The sequence below is a fragment of the Pelophylax lessonae genome, assembly GCF_965119305.1.
Source record: "Pelophylax lessonae genome assembly, chromosome: 9".
In the NCBI taxonomy this organism is placed as follows: domain Eukaryota; kingdom Metazoa; phylum Chordata; class Amphibia; order Anura; family Ranidae; genus Pelophylax; species Pelophylax lessonae.
The window spans coordinates 26,467,501-26,490,450 of NC_138776.1; positions in this window are offsets into that span (position 1 = coordinate 26,467,501).

Below are 22,950 nucleotides of genomic sequence, written 5' to 3' on the forward strand. Positions count from 1 at the left end.
AGGGAGCCAATGGCTCCCGGTGCCCCAGCAAAGCCGGTGTTCTATCAGAAAACCCTACCCCATCAGAAATCCATACCCTCGTCATTTCCAGTTCAGATCAGCTTTGGATTCCTCATGCATCAGCTGTAGCTGCGTCACACGTCCTAGTGCGCATGCGGGTCGGGCAGCGGGCAGCGGGCAGGGAGATCTCTTATAACAATGGGACAATCCGATCTCCATGCCCTACACTGCACCGACCCGACAATGGGACAATATGCCCACTGTCCATTTGATGGCTATGTCCCATTGTCGGGTCGGTGCAGTGTGGGGCATGGAGATCGGATTGTCCCATTGTCAGGTCGTTGGGGAGTGGGGCATGGAGATCGGATGGATATTTGTTATAAGAGATCTCCATGCCCGCTGCCCGACCCGTTGCTGCGCATGCGCACTAGGACATGTGCCCAACCGTTGCGATATTATCAAATTTCCCTACCTATTGCGCGCATGCGCGCTAGGACGTGTGACGTGGCTACAGCTGATGCATGACGAATCCACAGCTGATCTGAACCGGAAATGGCGAGGGTATGGATTTCTGAAGGGTTAGGGAGATCTGATAGAACACTGGCAAGACCCAGAAGTGAGTGGAGAGAAGAGCTGCAGACATGCAGGATCAGGAAAGTAAAAAGGGGAAGGGGGTTAAGATGCCAAAAAATGTTTAGGTTTTAAAACCACTTTAACCACTTCCCGACAGACCACCGCGTGCTTATGTTGCTATTTTGATGTTAAATACCGGGGTTAAGGCAGCAGATAGCTGCCATTAACCTGGTATTTTTTAACAGCGGCGGTCCTCTTTCACATAAAAATGGTCCTAACGGCGGATCACTTTTATGGGCGGCGGGAGAGGAACCCTCCCCCCGCTGCTTCCCAGTCATTTTCCCCACTTAACAGAGCCATCGGTAGCGGGGAAAACGATCTGATCCCCTATGCAGATGGGCAGGAAGTCGAATGAGGGCTAGATGGCTCCCACTCAACTCTATGCCCTTGGAGGACCGGAGCAGAGTCAAATGTCACTTCCTCCTAACGGCCTTAAAGGGCCAATTTTTTTTTTTTTTCGAATCACTTTTTCTTTATTTATTATTGCTTTTAAGTGTAGATGTGAGATGTGAGGTCTTTTTAACCCCAGATCTCACATTAAAGAGGACCTGTCCTGCTTATTTCTATTACAAGGGATGTTTACATTCCTTGTAATAGGAATAACATATGAATAAAATAGGAATAAAATTGATCAAAAACATTTTTTAAAGGGACAGTAAAAAGTAAAATAAAAATAAATAAATACATTTAAAGCACCCCCGTCCCTCCGAGCTCGCGCGTAGATGCGAATGTATACCCAAGTCGCGCGCACATATATAAGCGGTGTTGAAACCGCACCTGTGAGGTATCGCCGCGATCAATAGAGCGAGAGCCATCATTTTAGCCCTAGACCTTCTCTGTAACTCTAAACTGGTAACTTGTAGAAATTTTTAAAGCGGGGCCTATGGAGATTTTTAGGTACCAAAGATTGTCTTTTGGTTGTGTGTGAAGGTTCAGAAAACAATATTAATTGTAAGTCCAGTTACGAGGTGGGATTGGTTTTAATTTATTTATTTTTCCTAAATATTTCTAAATGTTTTTTCAGATTCTCATCTGTACTTCTCCTGAGGAAACAAGTTTTGTATCTTGCGAAACGCGTAGAAAAAAACGGAACAGACTGTCTTGGATTGTTGGAATGTTTATACATTTACACGTGTCCTATGTATGTATTTTCTACTGTTGGATCCTTTTGGTAATTATTTATCATGATATGGTTTTAAAACGTATGTGATGTCATTTGTTTCACATAGTACATTTTTGCGTTTTTAATCTGCGGGCTGTGTCTCGTTAAAGGTCTATGATTTTTGTTCGTGTTTACCAAAGTTTCTCGCCATTACACGAGAATGCGCAATTTGGAAGCATGACATGTTGGGTATCTATTTACTCGTCGTAACATCATCTTTCACATTATAGAAAACAATTGGACTAACTTTACTGTTTTCTTATTTTTTTAAATCAAAAAAGTGTATTTTTTTAAAAAAAAGTTGCGTTTAGAAGACCGCTGCGCAAATACGGTGTGACATAAAGTAATGCAAGAATCTCCATTTTATTCTTTAGAGTTTCCGCTAATAAATAAATAAATAAATATATAATGTTTGGGGGTTCTAAGTAATATCCTAGCAAAAAATACTGATTTTAACTTATGTCAGAAATAGGTCCTTAACCACTTACCGACCACCCGCTGCATATATACTGCGGCAGGCTGGCTCGGCTGCGCGAATCGCTGTACCTGTACAGAATTCTGTGGGAGCGATCCTGGGGGCATGCCCCCATTTGCCAGCAGAGAAGCTAATTCACGGGGCTGGCGGCCGCGATTGACGCTGGGCACCCGCGATTGCACCCCGTGGAGAGAGAACGGCAGTCTGCTGTTGTAAACACAGCAGACCGTTGTTCTCTCATGAATCAATTCAGAGCGCCTGTGATCCTACTATTTAGGATTACAGGTCTCTGTGTTGATTCCATAAGCCCAACCCCCCTTACAGTTAGAAAACCCTTCCCTGCCAGTGTAATTATTACAGTAACAGTGCATATTTTTAGCACTGATGACTACAGTAATGTCACTGGTCACCCCAAAAATGTCAGGGGTCTGATCTGTCCGCCACAATGTCGCAGTTCCGCTAAAAATCGCAGATCGCCGCCATTACTAGTAAAAAAAAAAAAATGACATAACTCTTTCCCCTAGTTTGTAGAAGCGATAACTTTTGCGCAAACCAATCAATATACACTTATTGGGATTTTTTTTTTACCAAAAATATGTAGCAGAATACAAATTGGCCTAAAATGTTAAAATAATTTGATTTTTAAAATTTTTTGGGGGGAATGTTATATAGCAGAAAGTGAAAAATATTGATAATTTTTTTTTCAGAATTGTCGCTCTTCTTTTGTTTATAGCACAAAAAATAAAAACCGCAGAGGTGATCAATACCACCAAAAAAAAGCTCTATTTCTGGGGGGAAAAAAAGGACATCAGTTTTATTTGGGTACAGCTTCGCACGGTCGCGCAATTGTCCGTTAAATTAACGCAGTGCCGAATCACAAAAAATGGCCTGGTCATTAAGGGGCAAAATCTTCCGGTCCAGAAGTGGTTAAATCTGAACACTTGGACACATGAATGCAGCAATATATGTAGTTTTGAATACAAACCGTCTACTGAATTTAACCTGGTATCAGCCTCTTGCAGTTCTTGTACAGCAAAGCTTAGACTGGAAGAGGGAGAAGCAGCTCAAGGAGCCAACCAGTTCATGAGCTGTCTAGAAACATGCTAAAAGGAGAGCAGAGTGACAGAGAGAGGAGTTTCAGAACAACATATTTTTTTATTTTTTATTTTTTTTTTCAGAACAATATATTTAACCTCCTTATGACTGCCCGCCACAGATGTACTGTGGCCGGCAGCCGCTCCTGCGCGAATCGCCGTAACTGTACGGTGGTCGCGAGCAGGAGGCTAGGGGGAGAGCCGATGCAGCGGGCAGGCGGCTCCGATTGCTGCCTGACACCCGCGATCGCTTCCTGCTGAGAGAGAAGAACGTTGTAAACCCATCTGACCGTTCTTCTCCCTGGAATGATCACAGAGCACCTGTGATCCTTCTATATAGGTTTACAGGTCTCTATGGTAATTTCACAAGCCACGCCCCCATACAGTTAGAATGGGCTCACATTTAACCCCTTGATCATCCACAATGCTAACCCCTTCCCTGCCAGTGTCATTATTACAGTAACAGTGCATATTTTTAGCACTGATTACTGTAGTAATGTCACTGGTCCCCCCAAAAGAGTAAAAAATGTCAATCAGGGGTCCGATCTGTCCGCCGCAATGTCGCAGTTCCGCTAAAAATCACAGATCACCACCATTACTAGTAAAAAAAAAAACTATAAAAATGACATAAATCTTTCCCGTAGTTTGTAGATGCAATAACTTTTACGCAAACCAATCAAAATTCGCTTATTGCGATTTTTTACCAAAAATATGTAGCAGAAAAAAAATTGACCGAAAATGTTAAAAAATTTTGTTTTTTTAAATTTTTTTTATTGGGAATGTTATATAAAGCAGAATGTGAAAAATATTGATTATTTTCAGAATTGTCGCTCTTTTTTTGTGTATAGCGCAAAAAATTAAAAATAAAAATCGCACAGGTGATCAAATACCACCAAAAGAAAGCTCTATTTGTGGGAAAAAAGAGACGTAAATTTAATTTGGGTACAGCGTCGCACGACCGCGCAATTGTCAGTTAAACTCACGCAGTACCAAGTTGAAAAAAGTGGCCTGGTCATTAAGGGGGCAAATCCTTCCGGTCTTAAAGTGGTTAAAGCGGAGTTCCACCCAAAAGTGGAACTTCCGCTTTAGGGAGTCCTGACCCCCCGACATGCCACATTTGGCATGTCATTTTTTGGGGGGGGGAGCGGGTACCTAGTTTTGACAGGTACCCGCTCCCACTTCCGCTCGGAGCGCCGCGGCGCCCTGAGCGGAAGTTCTCCTCTCCCCCTCCCTCCCTGCAATCTTCTGGGACACGTCAGAGGTCCCAGAAGATTGCCGGCCAATCACGGCGCGCAGCGCGACTCGCGCATGCGCAGTGGGTACCCGGCTGTGAAGCCGCAAACTGTAACAGCCGGGTGCCCACAGCAGTGATGCCGGCGCCGAGGGAGAGGATCGAGGCTTCCGGCGGCCGCATCGCTGGACCGTTGGACAGGTGAGTAAATGGCTGGAACTCCGCTTTAATGAAGCTTTGGGAACTTTTAAACATGTCAGATGAAGGAATGCTTCAAACAAGTGCAATAGCTCTGATGAGGTGGCTCCTGAATGGCAAGGGCTTCCCTCAATGGGCACCCAACCGTATCTCAAACCACAGAACTAGAGGAAGGAGTGCCAAACCACAATCAAATGAGAGAATCTTTGATAACTTACATTTTTGGTAAATAAGTGATATAAAAACAGTCAACGTGTTTTGGGGGAGAACACCAGCCCTTCATCAGGGCTCAACACAGGATAAACCTTGGATGGTCTTATGGAACATATGGGACCTTCAGGATCTATATTTGAACCAGCACTGAACTCTCTACATGGAGTAACAATGTAACAGTTGCCCCTGAAGCTAGTTGATTATTTTTATATTATTTATTTTCCAACAAATAACATTTTCCTACAACATAGGCTCTTCATCCATTTTTGGTCTGGTGCTCCTTTCTGTATTTCTAGAGAGATTAGCATATCACTGTGCTGCTTCTCCTTTTACTGTCCAGTCACAGGCTGAGCCCAGGATAAATTGGGCTCAGACGAAGTGGGTTGAACGATGCTGTCCATCGGACTGAGGACATCTAGTGGCAGAAAACAAGAACTCCTGGGAAAAAAACTTTTTTAACCAGTTCCGGACCGCCCGCCGTTAAGAGTCGGTTCACACTGGGGCGACGCGACTCTGTACTACTTCGGTGGCGACTTGTGCATTACCATGCACCACGACTTCGGAGCGACTTGCAGGGACTTCACATAATGGAAGTCTATGCAAGTCGCTCCGAGTTCGCGCCGAAGCAGTACAGGACCATTTTTCTAAGTCGGAGCGACTTGTGTCGCTCCTATTAGAACGGGTCCTGTAGCGGTCAATGGACCGCGAGGGAGCGCGACTTGTCAGGCTTACAAGTCGCCTGACAAGTTGCGCTAGTGTGGACCGGCTCTTAATACCGGGGTTATGGCAATAGATAGCTGCCATTAGTGATCGACCTATATCGTTTTTTTTATTGCAGATATCGATACCGATATTTTGGTCATCGCATATTGGTATCGGCCAATATTGATTGGCCGATATTTTCGGACAGTAAAATTTTATTTTATTTTTTTTATTTTTTTACAGGTACTCTGTGGAGGGATCTGGGGGTCTAAAAGACCCAAAACCCCTCATCTGCGCTTAAAAGCATTCAAAATGTTAGGTTTGCTGTAATTATTTAGAATTTGGCGCAGAGTACCTGGAAGTGATGTCATGACACCACTTCCGGGTTTTTACATGGAGACCCAATCAGAGCCGAATGCGGCTTTGATTGAGTCTTTTCTTCGGCGGCTGTGCAGGATGGTTGCCCGGGTCTCCCAGTGGGACGGGAGACCCGGGCGAGCCGCGGAAGGCGGCGGGAGAGGGGGGGACGTCCCCTCCCGCTTCATGTAATGACAGGCAAGCGGCTTCTGAGCCGCATCGGTTGTCATTACAAGACAACCGACCGTCGCCTCCCTCCCGCCACTTCCCGGTCGTTTTCCCCACTTACTGGTCCAGAGGTTAGCAGGGAAAACGATCCGGTCTGCGCTCCTCACAGGCAGGAAGTCGAGTGAGGGCAAGGTGGCCCTCACTCTACTCTATGGCCTTGGAGGACTGGAGCGACATCAAACGTCGTCCCTCAGCAACGCATTCATCATGGAAAAAAAATTACTCTTTTTTTAATCTCTTTTTTAGTGTAGATGTGCGGTGTGAGGTCTTTTTGACCCCAGATCTCACAATTAAGAGGACCTGTCATGCTTATTTCTATTACAAGGGATCTTTACATTCCTTGTAATAAGAATAAAAATGATCAATTTTTTTTTTTTTTAAAAACTGTGTAAAAATAAAAAATAATAGAGTAAATAAATAGGAAAAAAAAAAAATGAAAGCGCCCCGTCCCCGTTAGCTCGAGCGCAGAAGCGAACACATATTCAAATTCTGCACACATATGTAAACGGTGTTCAAACCACACATGTGCGGTATCGCCGTGATCGTTAGAGTAAGGGCAATAATTCAAACCCTAGACCTGATCTGTAACTCGAAGCTGGTAACCTGTAGACATTTTTAAAATGTCGACTATTGGGATTCTTAAGTATCAATGTTTGTCGCCATTCCACGAGCATGCACAATTTTGAAGCATGACATATTGCATATTTTAGAAAAAAAATTAGGCTAACTTTACTGTTTATATAATAACTTTACTGTTTTCTTATTTTTTAAATTTAATTAAGTGAATTTTTTCCCAAAAAATTGCGTTTTTAAGACCGCTGCGCAAATACGGTGTGATAAAAAATATTGCAACAATCTCCATTTTATTCTCTAGGGTCTCTGCTAACAAAAAATAAATAAATATATATATATATATATATATATATATATATATTTATATATATAATGTTTGGGAGTTCTAAGTAATTTTCTAGTAAAAAAAAAAAAAATGATTTTAACTTGTAAACAACAAGTGTCAGAAATAGGTCCGGTCCAGAAGTGGTTAATGGTTTATCCATTTCCCTCCTATTTTTTTGCCTGCGGTCCTGCTTTAAATATTTTATACTTAGAATGTCGGGATGTGTCGCCACATGTTCGATCTGTGTGAATTTTAATTTGTATTTCAGCAATTGCAGATAGAAGCTGGACTTCCTGGAGTTACCTATCTGGAATCTATGGGGAGAGTTGGTCTGCCCCAGCCCCCCCCCCCCCCGACTTGAAATAAGCCATTAGTTGGCAGTCTGCTGACCATGTTTAATGATCCCTTATGAGTAGAATGACCTCCTAATTGCGTTTCAGCAAGAGCAAGCTGTTACCATAGTTGTGTTTAGAACCACGTACGCCAACAATGGCTATTGTACGGTGATATGTTATGTATCCCAGGCAGTTAGAGTTACAAAGCTCTCCCACAAGGCTTGGACTGCAGTGTACTTATATATATATGGTGTTTTGCTTAGTATACAATACATGGAATTTCCCTGAAGGTGAAAAAATAAAGCACGGTGCTTGTCAACTACTTGCATGGAGATTACAACAGATGACAGCAGTGCCGGGAGAAGACCGTCCAGCGGGCAGGGCAAAGATGCCAAACTGCACCACCGCCCCCCTCTTTGCATAAGGTTAGGATCAGGGTGCTCCCATCCCTGCAATAAACCACTGCGCCCAGGGCAGCTGCTCCCTCCTGCCCACCCCTTGTCCCGACCCTAGATGACAGCATAAGCTTTAACCATTTCCCGCAAACTCACGTAGCTCTACGTCGTCTCGGAGAAGTGGTTGTACCGGGGTGATGCCTGCAGCTACAGGCATCATCCCGGTACCATTTTTTTAGAGCCAGCGGTTGCCTTTCAAGTGGTTAGGGCCGATGCGACTCGGGAGCCGCTCAGTCGGTACCCCAGTGAGCGGGAGGGGATGCCCCCCTCCCGTGGCTCCGCCCGGGTCTCCTGTCCCACCGGGAGACCCAAGCAACCAGCGGCACATCCACCTGCTAGTTGGAGTCCCAAACGAAGCCGGATTCGGTTTCTATCAGGTCTCCAATGATGTAAGCTGGGAGGAACGTTCATGACGTCCTGTCCAGGTTACTCTGCGGCTAAAGGTGCCGAATTTAAAAAAGTTACAATATTCAAAAATGCAGTTTTCGGCATTTTGAATACATTGAAGTGTAGTGGAGGGGTTTGGAGTCTTTTAGACCCCCGATCCCTCCATAAAGAGTACCGGTCACTGCCTATTGCTGTCACAAGGGATGCTTGTGACAGCAATAAAAGTGATCAGATTTTTATTTATTTATTTTTTTAAACCTGTGCTAAAATAAAAAAATTAAATAAAATAAATAGGAAAAAAGCCGCCGCGAGCTTGCGCACGAAATAAAACCTATACAGAAGTCGTGCTCGCAAATGAAAGCACTGTTCAATCCACACTTGTGAGGTATCACCGCAATCGCCAGAGCCAGAGCAATAAATAAAATAAAGAGCTACTCTGTAGCTGTAATTTGGTAAAAAATTGTAAACCGTCGCCTATGGAGATTTTTATTGACCGTAGTTTGTCGCTATTCCGCGGGTGTGCGCAATTTTAAACCGTAACATGTTAGGTATCTATTTACTCGGCGTGACATTATCTTTCACATTATACAAAAAAAAAATAGGCTAACTTTACTGTTTATTGTTTTTTTTTTTCATGCAGTGAAATGTAATTATTCAAAAAAAATGGCGTTTGAAAGACCGCTGTGCCAATACCGCGTGACAAAAAATATTGCAATGACCGCCATTTTATTCTCCAGCGTCTTTGCTATAAAAAAAAAATATATATATATATATATATATATATATATATATATATATATATATATATATATAATGTTTGGGGGTTCTAAGTAAATAAGTAAATTTCTAGCAAAAAATACAGATTTTAACTTGTAAACAACATGTGTCAGAAATGGGCTCAGTCCAGAAGTGGTTAGTAAAGGAAAAGCTGATACTGGTACAGAAAGGGCATAATCCCCTGTCGAAAGCAACCAATCCACACCCATCTTTCCACATTCCAACCCAGGCACGGATTGGCTAATTGGGAGCACCAGGAGAATTCCCGGTGGGCTGATCGTTTTTTTTGGCCGCGAGGGCCGTTGTCATGGCACTTGGTTGAATGGGTTAGAATTTAAAATGGCGTCAGTGTAGGTGTCAGTATAGGGGGGTCAGTGTAGGTGTCAGTGTAGGGGGGTCAGTGTAGGTGTCAGTGTAGGGGGGTCAGTGTAGGTGTCAGTGTGGGGAGGTCAGTGTAGGGGGGTAAGTGTAGGTGTCAGTGTAGGGGGGTAAGTGTAGGTGTCAGTGTAGGGAGGTCAGTGTAGGTGTCAGTGTGGGGAGGTCAGTGTAGGGGGGTAAGTGTAGGTGTCAGTGTAGGGGGGTCAGTGTAGGGGTGTCAGTGTCGGTGTCAGTGGGGGGGGGGGGGTTAGTGTAGGTCAGTGTAGGGGGCTCAGTGTACGTGTCAGTGTGGGGGGGGGGGGTCAGTGTAGGTTCCAGTGGGGGGGTCAGTGTAGGTTCCAGTGGGGGGGTCAGTGTAGGTTCCAGTGTGGGGGGGTCAGTGTAGGTGCCAGTGTGGGGGGATCAGTGTAGCTGTCAGTGGAGGGGTCAGTGTAGGGGGGTCAGTGTAGGTGTCAGTGAGTGGGGGGGGGGGTCAGTGTAGGTGTCAGTATAGGGGGGTCAGTGTAGGTGTCAGTGTAGGGGAGGTCAGTGTAGGTGTCAGTGTGGGGGGGGTCAGTGTAGGTGTCAGTGTGGGGAGGTCAGTGTAGGGGGGTAAGTGTAGGTGTCAGTGTAGGGGGGTCAGTGGAGGTGTCAGTGTAGGGGGGTCAGTGGAGGTGTCAGTGTGTGGGGGGGGGTCAGTGTAGGGGGCTCAGTGTATGTGTCAGTGTGGGGGGTCAGTGTAGGTTCCAGTGTGGGGGGGTCAGTGTAGGTGCCAGTGTGGGGGGATCAGTGAAGCTGTCAGTGTAGGGGGGTCAGTGAGTGGGGGGGGGGGTCAGTGTAGGTGTCAGTATGGGGGGGTCAGTGTAGGTGTCAGTGTAGGGGGGTCAGTATAGGTGTCAGTGTGGGGGGTCAGTGTAGGTGTCAGTGTGGGGAGGTCAGTGTAGGGGGGTAAGTGTAGGTGTCAGTGTAGGGGGGTCAGTGTAGGTGTCAGTGTGGGGGGGTCAGTGTAGGGGGCTCAGTGTACGTGTCAGTTTGGGGGGGTCAGTGTAGGTTCCAGTGTGGGGGGGTCAGTGTAGGTGCCAGTGTGGGGGATCAGTGTAGCTGTCAGTGTAGGGGGGTCAGTGGAGGGGTCAGTGTAGGGGGTCAGTGGAGGGGTCAGTGAGTGGGACAGTGGAGGAAACTCAGCCAGTGACACATTGGCTTTTGTGGGAGTCCCAGTGGGAGGGCATTCTTGGAATGTATCCTGGGATTGCTCATAAAAGCCGGGGGGATATGTGAAAGGGCGTCTTTGGCGGGAAGCAGAGTCCCAGGAGGAGGCAGATGGCTGTCTCTCCTCCTGCTGTATGAGGAAAGTGGTCTTAGGCAGTTGGCCTAGTGAACCAGATGTGGAGCTGAGCTGCAGAGGATCCAGTGAAGCTGACAGTGGAGTTGCTGGCAGAGTCTTCCGGGGAAAAACAGTGCCCGTGAGTACCAGGGGACTTGCCAAAGGGTCTGCCCAGGAAGGGGGACCACTCCAGTGAAGTCAGGGGATAAAGGGTCAGCTCAAACAGAGTGTTAGAGTAAAGGGGGTGCCATGTAGAACCATGAAGAATAGGAACAAAGGGGGTGCCAAGTAGGACCCTGAAGAGTGATTCACAGTGCAGTACAGTTCATCTAGTTCTTCTTCACTGCAGTGACAAGGTGAAGCAGCGGCCTTGCTGCATTCAGCTATACCTGGAAGTCCCAAATATTGTGCACAGTTGTTCAGTTGGAGTATCCCACTCATCCCTTGTCCCATCCCAAGTTCTAAAATAAAACAACAAAAACCAAAACCAAAAAAAAAAAAAGCAACCGCGCTGAACGTTTTTTTCTCGTCAGTCTTTACACAGCAAAAGGAGGGGTACACTGACCATGACTGTTTGGTTAGTAGTAATACACAGGACTTGCCGCTATGGCTAACAGAGGGTGAAATTAGGGAAAGGCTGGATAAAATTAACACAAATAAATCACCAGGCCCGGATGGCGTACATCCGAGAGTACTCAAAGAACTTAGTAAGACTGTATCTAGACCACTGTTCCTGATCTTTGCTGACAGTATTATGACAGAAAATGTACCAGGGGATTGGAGGAAAGCTAACGTGATAACAATATTCAAAAAGGGGCAGAGGCATGTCCTGGGAAATTATATGCCTGTCAGTTTGACATCGATAGTATGTAAACTTCTGGAGGGGATGATAAGGGACTATATCGTGGAGTTTGCTAAAGACAACAACATCATCAGCAGTAACCAGCACGGGTCTACAAATGGGCATTCTTGTCAAACCAATCTCTTAGCATTCTACGAGGAGGTGAGCTGTGAGCTAGATAGGGGGAGACCAGTGGATGTGGTATACCTGGATTTCGCTAAGGCGTTTGATACAGTTCCCCACAAGCGCTTAATTTATAAAATAAGGTCTGCAGGTATCGACAGCAGGGTTTGCTCTTGGATATGGAACTGGCTAAAAGGGGCATGTCCAAAGGGTGGTAATAAACAGCGCAGACTGGTCTGAGGTGGTAAGCGGGGTCCCCCAAGGCTTAGTCCTGGGACCAACCTTGTTCAATTTATTCATAAACAGCATTGAGGATGGGATCAGTAGTTCGATATCAGTTTTTGCAGATGACACAAAATTGGGCAGGGCAATAACAGCACAGCATGAAGCAGATATCCTACAGGATGACCTGGACAAAATAACAGAGTGGGCAACAACATGGCAAATGAGGTTTAATGTGGAGAAGTGTAAGGTTTTGCACTTGGGGACTAAAAACATAAAAGCACAATACACTTTTGGGGGGGGAACCCTTGAGGGAATCAAAAATGGAGAAAGATCTGGGAGTCTTGGTAGAGGATAGTCTAGGCAATAGCATGCAATGTCAAGCGGCAGCTGCCAAAGCCGGCAGAATATTAGCATGCATAAAGAAAGGGATGTATTCCAGAGATAAGACTATAATCCTTCCACTTTATAAAACTCTGGTCCGACCGCATCTGGAGTATTCTGTCCAGTTCTGGTCGCCAGTCCTCAGGAGGGATGTGTTGGAGCTGGAGAGAGTCCAGAGAAGGGCAACTAAACTAATTAGGGGATTGGAGGACCTTAATTATGAAGAACGTCTGCAATCACTTGATTTATTCTCCATGGAGAAGAGACACCTGAGAGGGGACATGATAGCAATTTATAAATATCTCAATTGTGATCTTGGCATAGAAAAACAGCTATTCAGTCAAAGAGATTGCATGAGGACTCGAGGGCATACAATGCAATTAGAGGGGAAGCGTTTTAACCTCAGGCAACGTGAGGGGTTCTTTACTGTTAGGGCTACAAGATTGTGGAATTCTCTACCACAAGCGGTGGTTTCTGTGGGAAGTATAGTGGCTTTCAAAAGACTCTTAGACGTACATCTCAAGGATCAGAACATTCAGGGGTATGAGAGATGATTACAGCCACACACACCTACACAGGTTGAAATGGATGGACTATTGTCTTTATACAACCTCACCTACTATATGTAACCTACTATATACTATACTATATATATGTAAGGTATTATGTGTGTTTTCTGCTAAGCTTGTCTGCCCCATTGTTAATTGTGTCATCTATTGTTTTCCTGCTAGCATTCTGTGCACTCCACCTAGACTGGTTTAAGTGCTGAGTTAATTGGCATGTCAATTATATTTCTTTATTCAGTTGCAATTGCATATGATAATTTGATCTGCCTCACCTGGTTGTGTAGTATAAATTCTCTGTGAGTTTTCAAATAAAGTGTTCCAGTTTCATACAAGCTATTTGTCGGCTAGTCTTGTATGATGCAGCTATAATATCTGATATCTATGTTCAGACTGGAGGAAGCGGTATACTGAGGGAAGCACTCAAGCGGAGTGTGGGACGGTTCCGTCACAATAAAGGTTTGGGAGGCTTTGTCAGAGTGTACTTTCCTCTTCAGGGAGGGTTCCAGTTCTTCTGGGGCTGCTCCCCTAGGAGACAGTAAGACAGAAATTGCAGTCTGGACCTCAGGAGCTGGGATGAGGGCCTAGCAAAGATTGTTAAAATATTAATTGCTGGAGGGCACTGTCCTAAATTCTGGGTCTGGAGAAGGATCTTTTGTCTCCCTCACTGATGATCTACCTGTGAATGCTGGGTGGCAGAAAGCTCCTGGGGTAATGTGAGTAAAAACTTTGGTGTGGACTGTTAGGTGTGCAAGTGCCAAAATGAAACTAAGTGCCAGAGGTTGTTATATGGACTGTTCAAGTTCTTCAGCAATAAATTCTTAAAAAGACATGCCCTAGACCAGTGATGGGGAACCTTGGCACCCCAGATGTTTTGGAACTACATTTCCCATGATGCTCATGCACTCTGCAGTGTAGTAGAGCATCACGGGAAATGTAGTTCCAAAACATCTGGGGTGCCAAGGTTCGCCATCACTGCCCTAGACTGAGCTTGTATTATCGCTGTGCGTGGAACTGTGTTTGTCTGACAGCCTCTGTGCTATATTGGGAGACCTGGGTATATTCTCAACAGTCCCTCCATGGGTAAGAGCCACAATACATTTGTGGAGTCCTACTTATCACATACTTTATTGTACTTGCTATGTGTTGGATTGTGTTATTGATATATGTGGTATTTACTGACATGAAGTGGTGGTGTGCCACCACAGCAACTAGTTTATTTTTTCTGTTGGTATAATCCCTTGCCCCCTCTCTTGTTCAGAGCTAGTTAGTACAGTCCCTGCTAGACCCCCCCCCCCCCCTGCAAAAGACCTGAGACTGGGACAGAGATGTGTCTTCCAACAAGACAATGATCCAAAACATAAAGCAAAATCTACAATGGAATGGTTCACAAATAAACATATCCAGGTGTTAGAATGGCCAAGTCAAAGTCCAGACCTGAATCCAATCAAGTATCTGTGAAAAGAACTGAAAACTGCTGTTCACAAACTCTCTCCATCCAACCTCACTGAGCTCGAGCTGTTTTGCAAGGAGGAATGGGCAAAATTTTCAGTCTCTCGGTGTGCAAAACTGATAGAGACATACCCCAAGCGACTTACAGCTGTAATCGCAGCAAAAGGTGGCGCTACAAAGTATTAACTTAAGGGGGCTGAATAATTTTGCACGCCCAATTTTTCAGTTTTTTATTTGTTATCAAAGTTTGAAATATCCAATAAATTTCGTTCCACTTCATGATTGTGTCCCACTTGTTGTTGATTCTTCACAAAAAAATTACAGTTTTATATCTTTATGTTTGAAGCCTGAAATGTGGCAAAAGGTCGCAAAGTTCAAGGGGGGCGAATACCTTCGCAAGGCACTGTATATATATATATATATATATATAAATATATACACACACTGTATATATAATATGTATTTTAATTTTAAGAATTTTAATATGACTTTTTTTTTGGAATAAATTTTTAACTTTATTAAAATTTTCAGAGACATTTATGAGACCAGGGCCGAGGCTGTGGAGGACTCGTACTTCCAGGTGGGTGAGTACTGAGGTGGCACTGTGAGTAATGAGGAGCACTGTAAGTACCGAGAGCACTTTGAGTACTGAGGGGCACTGTGACTACTGAGGGGCACTGTGACTACTGAGGGGGCACTGTGAGTCCTGGGGTGCACTGTAACTACTGAGGGGGCACTGTGAGTAATGAGGGGCACTGTAAGTACTGAGAGCATTGTGAGTACAGAGGGGCACTATGAGTACTGAGGGACACTGTAAATTCTGAGGTGACATGAGTGCTGGAAGGGCACTCTGAGTTTTAAAGGAACGCGAGTACTGATGGGGCACTGTTAGTGCTGAGGGGGCCACTGTGAGTAAACCAAGTGGCACTGTGTGTGACCAAGGGGCATTGTGAGTACCAAGGAGCTACTGTTAAATTCCAAAACAGTTCAGGGCAAACAAATAGTGCTCAGAATAAAATAAATACATTAAAATAAATTAAATAGAATTCAAAAACTTTATTTTTTTGATGATCTCAATTATGTTAGTAGGTAACATGTCCTAAAGGAGTGGTGATGTGATCCGATGCACATCTTGCTCCATATATAAATTCTTGAACAACCGTGTAGGCAGGTGCAGTCTGCTATCTACAGTGCAGGTGGCGCTCATCCACAGCGGTGATGCAGAGGGAGAGAAAGCCATGAGGAACATGGTTCCTCTATCGTTTCCTGAGTCACTGGGGCAGAAATGTGATTGAATGCTGGCTGCCCATGTGACTCTGGTGGCCATCTTAGCTGTGGCAGAGTCTATTTAAGACCCTGACCTCTTGGTTTGGCCCACTTTATGCGATTGGGTAGTGTAGGGAAAGGTAACCTGTCTGTCAGGGACATTACTAAAGGTAGGGAAAGGTTCCTGATGAGAAGGTGAAGCGTATGGTTTTAACTCCTCTGGATATCTTCCTGATTGGGTACTAGGTGGCATTTTGACCTCTTTATAGGCGCTGTCAGTCTTGTTGAGACCTGTTCCATTCACATTGCTGTAAACTGTGAGTGCTCTTGGTTGGGCAGTCTTCCCATTGGGTTTGTTGTGAACTGCACCCCACCTACAACAGTTTGAGGGCAAATAATCCTGTGTGGGATGTGAGCAAGTTGTTTCTTTGGAAGCCCAGATTCTGGATCTAAAGCATTAGCTGGCAACACTGTGAAGCATAACCAACCCGGGTAAGAGTGCGATCCCTACCTGTCAGGTGTTGGCTGGGGCCAATGTAGAGGAGGGAGTTGATATGAAGGTGATAGCGCCAGAGGTAGGTAGTTGGGTTACAGGTGTGGTAAAGGATTGAGTGTTAGGCTTAGGTTATTGCAGATTGAATGGGCAGATTGTTGGCTGGGGCTGGGTAGGGCCTGGCTGACTAGTACAGATTGATACAAATGACAAAGTTAGAGGAAGATAAAGCATCCTTAAAAATGATTTCTGGGACTTAGGTGCTATTATAAAGAAAAAGAACTCCAAGGCGGTATTCTCAGGAACACTGCCTGTACCACGGTCCACACCAGATAGGCAGCAGGGACTTTGAGAGCTAAACAAGTGGCTTAGGACCTGGTGTAAGAAGGAGGGTTTTGTGTCCATGGGGATCTGGAACGGCGTTGTGGTTGGTTTCACCTAAATGGGAAAGGGACAGCTGTATTGAGAGAAAAGCTGGTTGGAAGGTTGGTGGAACTGGAATGAGGGAAGGAGGATCAATGAAAGGTATGCAGTGAACAAGGGTCAAAGTGGACAAAGTTGAGAGGGAAGGAGGCTCCACACTGAAAGACAGAGGAACTAAGGTATCCAAGACCAATACCAGTGGGTTTGCTGAATCTTACTGTAATCAAAAAGCAAGCAAGCATAAAATAATATGTCTTTATACACAATTACAAGCTTTGTACAGAAATAGTAAAAGTTTGGTTAATAAAATGGAAGACCTAGAACCTAAGATGCACAAGGAAGATTTTGACCTTGTCAAAATATCAGAAACCTGGTTTGACAGCTCACATGACTGTCTTGCGGCTATCCAAGAGAACGCTTTGTTTTGGAGGGACAGGGTAGGTAGAAGAGGGGGAGGGGTGTGCCTGTATGTCAAAAGTAATTTAGTTGTGAATATAAAGGATGACATTGCTAACGAGGATAGTCACAAGGTGGAGTCTTAGGGCTCTTTCACACGGGCTTTCCGTGTGAAAGGTCCGCTGCGGGACTTTTTTTTTTTTTTTTCACGGAGCGGATGACATTTCTGTCATCCGCTCCGTAGGTCCGCATATCATCCCATCCGTTTGCGGATGATATGCGGACCTAATGTAAGTCTATGGGGGATTGCGGATGTCAGCGGATGACACCGCTGACATCCGATTTTCCTTCCTTTCCGTTTTTTGAACGGAACAAAAATAGGATTTTTTCTGTTCCAAAAAACGGAACAGAACTGACAGGAGGAAAATCGGATGTCAGCGGATGGTATTCCGCTGACATCCGCAATGCCATAGACTTACATTATGTCCGCAAATCATCCGCAAAAAAATAGGATGATTTGCGGACATACGGAGCGCCCGTGTGAAAGGGCCCTTACATAGTTACATAGTTGGCAAGGTTGAAAAAATACAATGCCAAATACCAGCGCAAAGAGGTATACAATAATAAATATAATAAATAAAATAAATACCGCTCATGAATGAATAATATTAAAGTGCAACGTGCAATTCATGTGCAATTCATGTGCAAATAATATCCTGTGGTATCCCCACTACAGGGTTATAAATATTGGGATCAGTGGAAAATTCGTGCCAGTCCAATAAAGCAAAGATAAACAGTGGTAGTCCAATAAGTAAGTTAAAAACCAAAAAAAGTCCAATGGAGTCCCAAAAAGTGCTTAAGTGCCAAAAGGAAAGTGCAAAATCATGCCATCAATCCAGTGCTGTGAATAGTGCCGGTCCTCCCCCTCTGGATGTTCAACTTACCAGACTGAGATGACCCCTGAACTATATAGCCAAAAGGGCCGATAAAGCTTGTGTCCCAGTAAGGAACTTGATATAGATATCCTTAGGGATAAGGTGTCTGTGGCTCTCAATATCTCTCAGTACATGGGGAAGTCCAAGGCGCTGACAGAGTGTCGTAGTAAACCGCCGGGCCGCTATGTACGGTGTGCCCAGGTGTGGGGGTCTTTCCTAGCCCTCTCTTCTTCCTCTTCCCCCCATGTTGTTCTATGACATCCCCTCTCAGAAGGCTCCCCTCTCCAGGTTGGGTGTATGCTGGGGTTTTCCGGCCTCCCCGCTATAGAGGAGCGCACCCCCCCCCCCCCATAACACAGCACGAGCTTCGCTACAGCTCTGTTGGTGTCACTGTCAAATCAGCCCTGCTACACCCCCTCACAGGCACTTTCAGTTCCGGGGAGGAGCTGTGCGTCCCATTGGCCGCTCAATTCTGTGAGGTAGGCTAGAGGGGACTGCCTGGAGGTATAAGGCTCCGTGCCGCTCACTGGAGACTAGAAACATGACCACACAGCAGACCTGTATCCCCCGTAGTGCGAAGCGCAAACTTCCTTCGCTGCGGAATGGTTTGTAGAGTGGAAGAATAATCTCTTTATTTCTGGAGTGAGTCTTTGTGGCTGGAGCTTCCGAGGCATAAAGCAAATGGTGGCAATATGCTATAGGCCCCCTAACAATGAGGATGAGGAGGAGACCCTTCTTTACAGTTAGAGATGGCGGGGAGGCAGGGTAATTTTATAATCATAGGGGACTTCATCTATCCTGATATTGATTGGTCAGATGGATATGCACACTCAACTAAACCTTGATATTTATTGAATGTAAGGCAAGGCACTTTCATAAGTCAAATGATGGAAGCCCCAACTAGAAATAATGCTTTGTTGGCCCTTTTAATTCTAAATAACACAGCTCTGATTTCATATGTGGAAGTAAGGAATAATTTAGGTAATAGCGATCATAAATAATTACATTTGCTATAAATTATAGGAGGAGGCATGAGAGTAGAATAAGAACACTACATTTCAGAGTCAACTTTACTAAGCTGCACTCCATGCTACATGATACTAAATGGAATCTAATTCTTGCAACGTAGAACACTGAACAAAAGTAGGAGTGCTTTAAGGATAAAAAAGTTAAACCTAGGTGGCTACTACTGTAAATAGGCATAAATAATGAGAAAAAAAATGTCCTTTAAAAAAATGAAAGAACAAGGCGTCATCATCGGCATTTCAAAACTTCAAAAAATGCTAAAAGAAATGCATGAGCGCAACCAGGGCAGCTAAAAAAGATTATGATCTATTTTAGCTGCCCTGAACACACCAGAACACACGGGAAACACATGTTTCATGCGTGTTTCTCACACCAGCTTCAAAGTGCAACGCAGTTGCGAACTGCAGTGGGTATTAATAATAAATTAATGACACCCCAAACACAGATTGCAAATGCAGTGCCTTTGCCTGAACTGTACAAAAGTACCATGTAATCCGATTGCAGTGTGTTTCCAAAATGTAGTGCATGCACTACTTTGGATTAGGTGCAGTGCAGTGCAATTTGAGCCCATTCATTTTGAACTGCACTGCACTGCATGTGAATTGTACAGAAATTCACAGCACATTCCTGTGCATTTTCTAGTGTGAATCGGTCCTGAGTGACACATTACTGAGGAGAACAAAAAAAATCCCTAAAATGTTTTCAAATATATTAATACTAAGTAGGCATGTCCAGAACATATTGGCCTCATAAAAGATGACAGGAAGAAGACCACTGTATTACAGTTGTATTCAAAATTATTCAACCCCCCAATGCAGTAAAGGGTTTTAGGGAATTTAGTGTACATTTGTAATTGTATTCAGAATGAAATCCTACAAGGACTTCTTAAAGAACCATATGCAGCTAAAATGACATAAATTGGTTTTGTAATACAGTAGTAAATATTTGTCAGATGTGGGTACTGAAGTTTCTGCTCAGACAATACGGCGCACACTGCGTAATGAAGGCCTCCATGCCAGAACTCCCAGGCGCACCCCCTTGCTGTCTCCAAAGAATAAGAAGAGTCGACTGCAGTAGGCCAAAAGTCATGTGGACAAACCACAGAAGTTTTGGGATAGTGTTCTGTGGACTGATGAAACAAAATTAGAACTGTTTGGGCCCATGGATCAACGCTATGTTTGGAGGAGGAAGAACAAGGCAAGAAAAGAACACCTTGCCTACTGTGAAGCATGGCGGGGGGTCAATCATGCTTTGGGGCTTTTTTGCTTCTGCAGGTACAGGGAAGCTTCAGCGTGTGCAAGGTACCATGAATTCTCTTCAGTATCAGGAGATATTGGATGACAATGTGATGCAGTCCGTCACAAACCTGAGGCTTGGGAGACGTTGGACCTTTCAACAGGACAATGATCCCAAGTATACCTCCAAGTCCACTAGAGCATGGTTGCAGATTAAAGGCTGGAACATTTTGGAGTGGCCATCACAGTCACCAGACTTAAATCCAATTGAGAACCTCTGGTGGGACTTAAAGAAAGCAGTAGCAGTGCACAAGCCTAAGAATGTGACTGAACTGGAGGCTTTTGCCCATGACGAATGGGCGAAGATACCTATAGATCGCTGCAAGACACTTGTGTCAAGCTATGCTTCACGTTTAAAAGCTGTTATAACTGTAAAAGGATGTTGTACTAAGTACTAAGATTGAATGTCACTTGGGGGTTGAATAAAACTGATAATTATGTGAGAACAGAAAAGACATTTGTGGTTATTTCATTATAAATGTTATGTTATATTTGTCTGACCTACACGTGCCTCTTTGATTTAATTGTAAGCAGGATGACTGAATGATCAAAATCAATGTCAAACTGGCCAAAACAATCAATTTAAGTGGGGGTTGAATAATTTTGAATACAACTGTAAATATATTTTTATCCTCTGTTTATACAAATGAAGAGGAGGGGTATAGTGAACAAGACAGTAATGTTAATAACAGTATTCATTTTTTTTTTTAAAGCCCGTGGTGTGTGAAACACACTCCAAAAACTTAACACCCGGTGCATAAAAAAGTGCACACACGCAAACGTGGACACACACAATGTGCACAAGGCGTACACATGGCCCTCCTCCAAAGAGGAAGGGCCCTGACCCTGATCCCCCGGGGCGCGAAGCTCCTGACAGGGACTGAGGTACTCACTTTGGTCCACCCAGCCGAAGCCGGGCAGACCCCATTCTTCAGGGGGACTGCCGAAACAGCCCACCCCGAGTACTAGGTGGGGCTCCCCCGAAGGGAGACCCCATGGGAGAGGACAAACTAAGCCAAAAGGCCATATCCACCCCCTCCCAAGACTTACAGGGCAGGCCTGAGGACCTATGCCATCAAAGTCGAGCAAAAGTGCTCAACCAAAAGGGACAAACGTGACACACAACAAAGAAAAACAGAGTGGGGAAAAGGGAAGTGGAGAAGTGCAGGGTAGTGCCAAAGTGCAAGACCCCTGCAGGCCCCCCGGCCAGGAATAAAAAATTCCTCTGGTGTTGGCCAAAAGGCCCACCCCAAGAGGCAGGTGCTTGAAAAAGTGTGATGGTGCAGTGACCAAGGTGCCACAAAAACTCAGGTGAGCTGCCCCTCACCAGTGAAATTGAGGGACCCCTGGGCTGCCACCCCAGGGGCACGTACACCACGGGCTCTTTCGGTCTCAGCCCCTGGCCAGACCCAGTGTAGCCCTTCCTGTCAGGAGGCCAGGAATGCAGACAGCTCGGGGAGAGTCCAACCTCGAGGGTATAGAAAATGGCCCCCTTCTAGCCAAATTCACCCAGGAGGAAGGGCCCTTCCCCTCACCATCCGCACTCCCACCAATTACATCCAGGAGCAGTACTAACCGGTTGACCACGCCGGCTTTCTCGCTCCCTTCAAACTGACAGGGGCGGACCCATTCAAATCAGGAAGGCATTGGAACCATCCGGCTTTCTCTGGTTTGGCCTACTCCGGTCCTCCAGTTACGCCCAGAGCGCCCCGGTTAACTTCGGCCACCACCGATACTAACCTTCAGGTTCCATTCCAACAGTGATAAGAACAGATACTACACTTGATCTTAGCCAAAAGGCCGAGAAGCAAAATGTTAATAACAGTATATTGAATGTACCCTATGTGGCTGGCAGATACCAGTGTTCAAAAAGGAGTGGAAAAACTTACTGTGCATAAATTACCAGGACTAGCTGGCTTACACCTGGGAGTCCTCAAAAAACTTGCTAAAATAGTACCAGCAATTGGCAAAAAGCAAACGTGGTACCAATATTTAGTACAAGGGCCAAGATACATACCTGAAAAGTACAGACCAGTCAGCCTAACATCAATAGTATGCAAATTATTGCAAGGAATGATAAGGCACTATATCCAAGAAATTGTTAATAAGAATAATATAATTAATGGTAACCAAATGGATTTTTGAAGAACCATTCTTCCCGGACCAACCCTTTAACACACTATGAGGAGGTAAGCTGTAATTTGGATAAAGGAAGGCCAGTGGATGTAGTGTATCATGTGGTTCTTTGACAGTGATGATATTGTATGTACCTGGATAGGGAACTGGTTGCAAGAGCGTGTCCAGAGAGTGGTGATCAATTAATAAGTGCATATTTTTTTATACTCTTAATGTAGGTTAAGAGCGGAGTACCATAGTGCCCTGCCCTGGGACCAATTCTTTTTTATATGTTCATCTCAGTGTTGGCTGAAGATACAAAGCTATGCAGGGCAATGACTTCACAACAGGATATAGAAACTTTACAAGAAACCTAATTTAAAAAAATAGAGGTGAGCAGCTAAATTGCAGATGAGGTTGAATATTGAAAAATGTAAAGTAATGCACTTGGGAGCCAAAAATACGCATGTAAGTTACTGACGGGTGGGAGGGACTTGGGTGAATCAAGGATGGGAAAGGATCTGGGGCCTAGTAGATCACAGGCTCAGCAATAGCATGCAGTGCCTAGTTGCAGCAAGAAAGGCCAACAG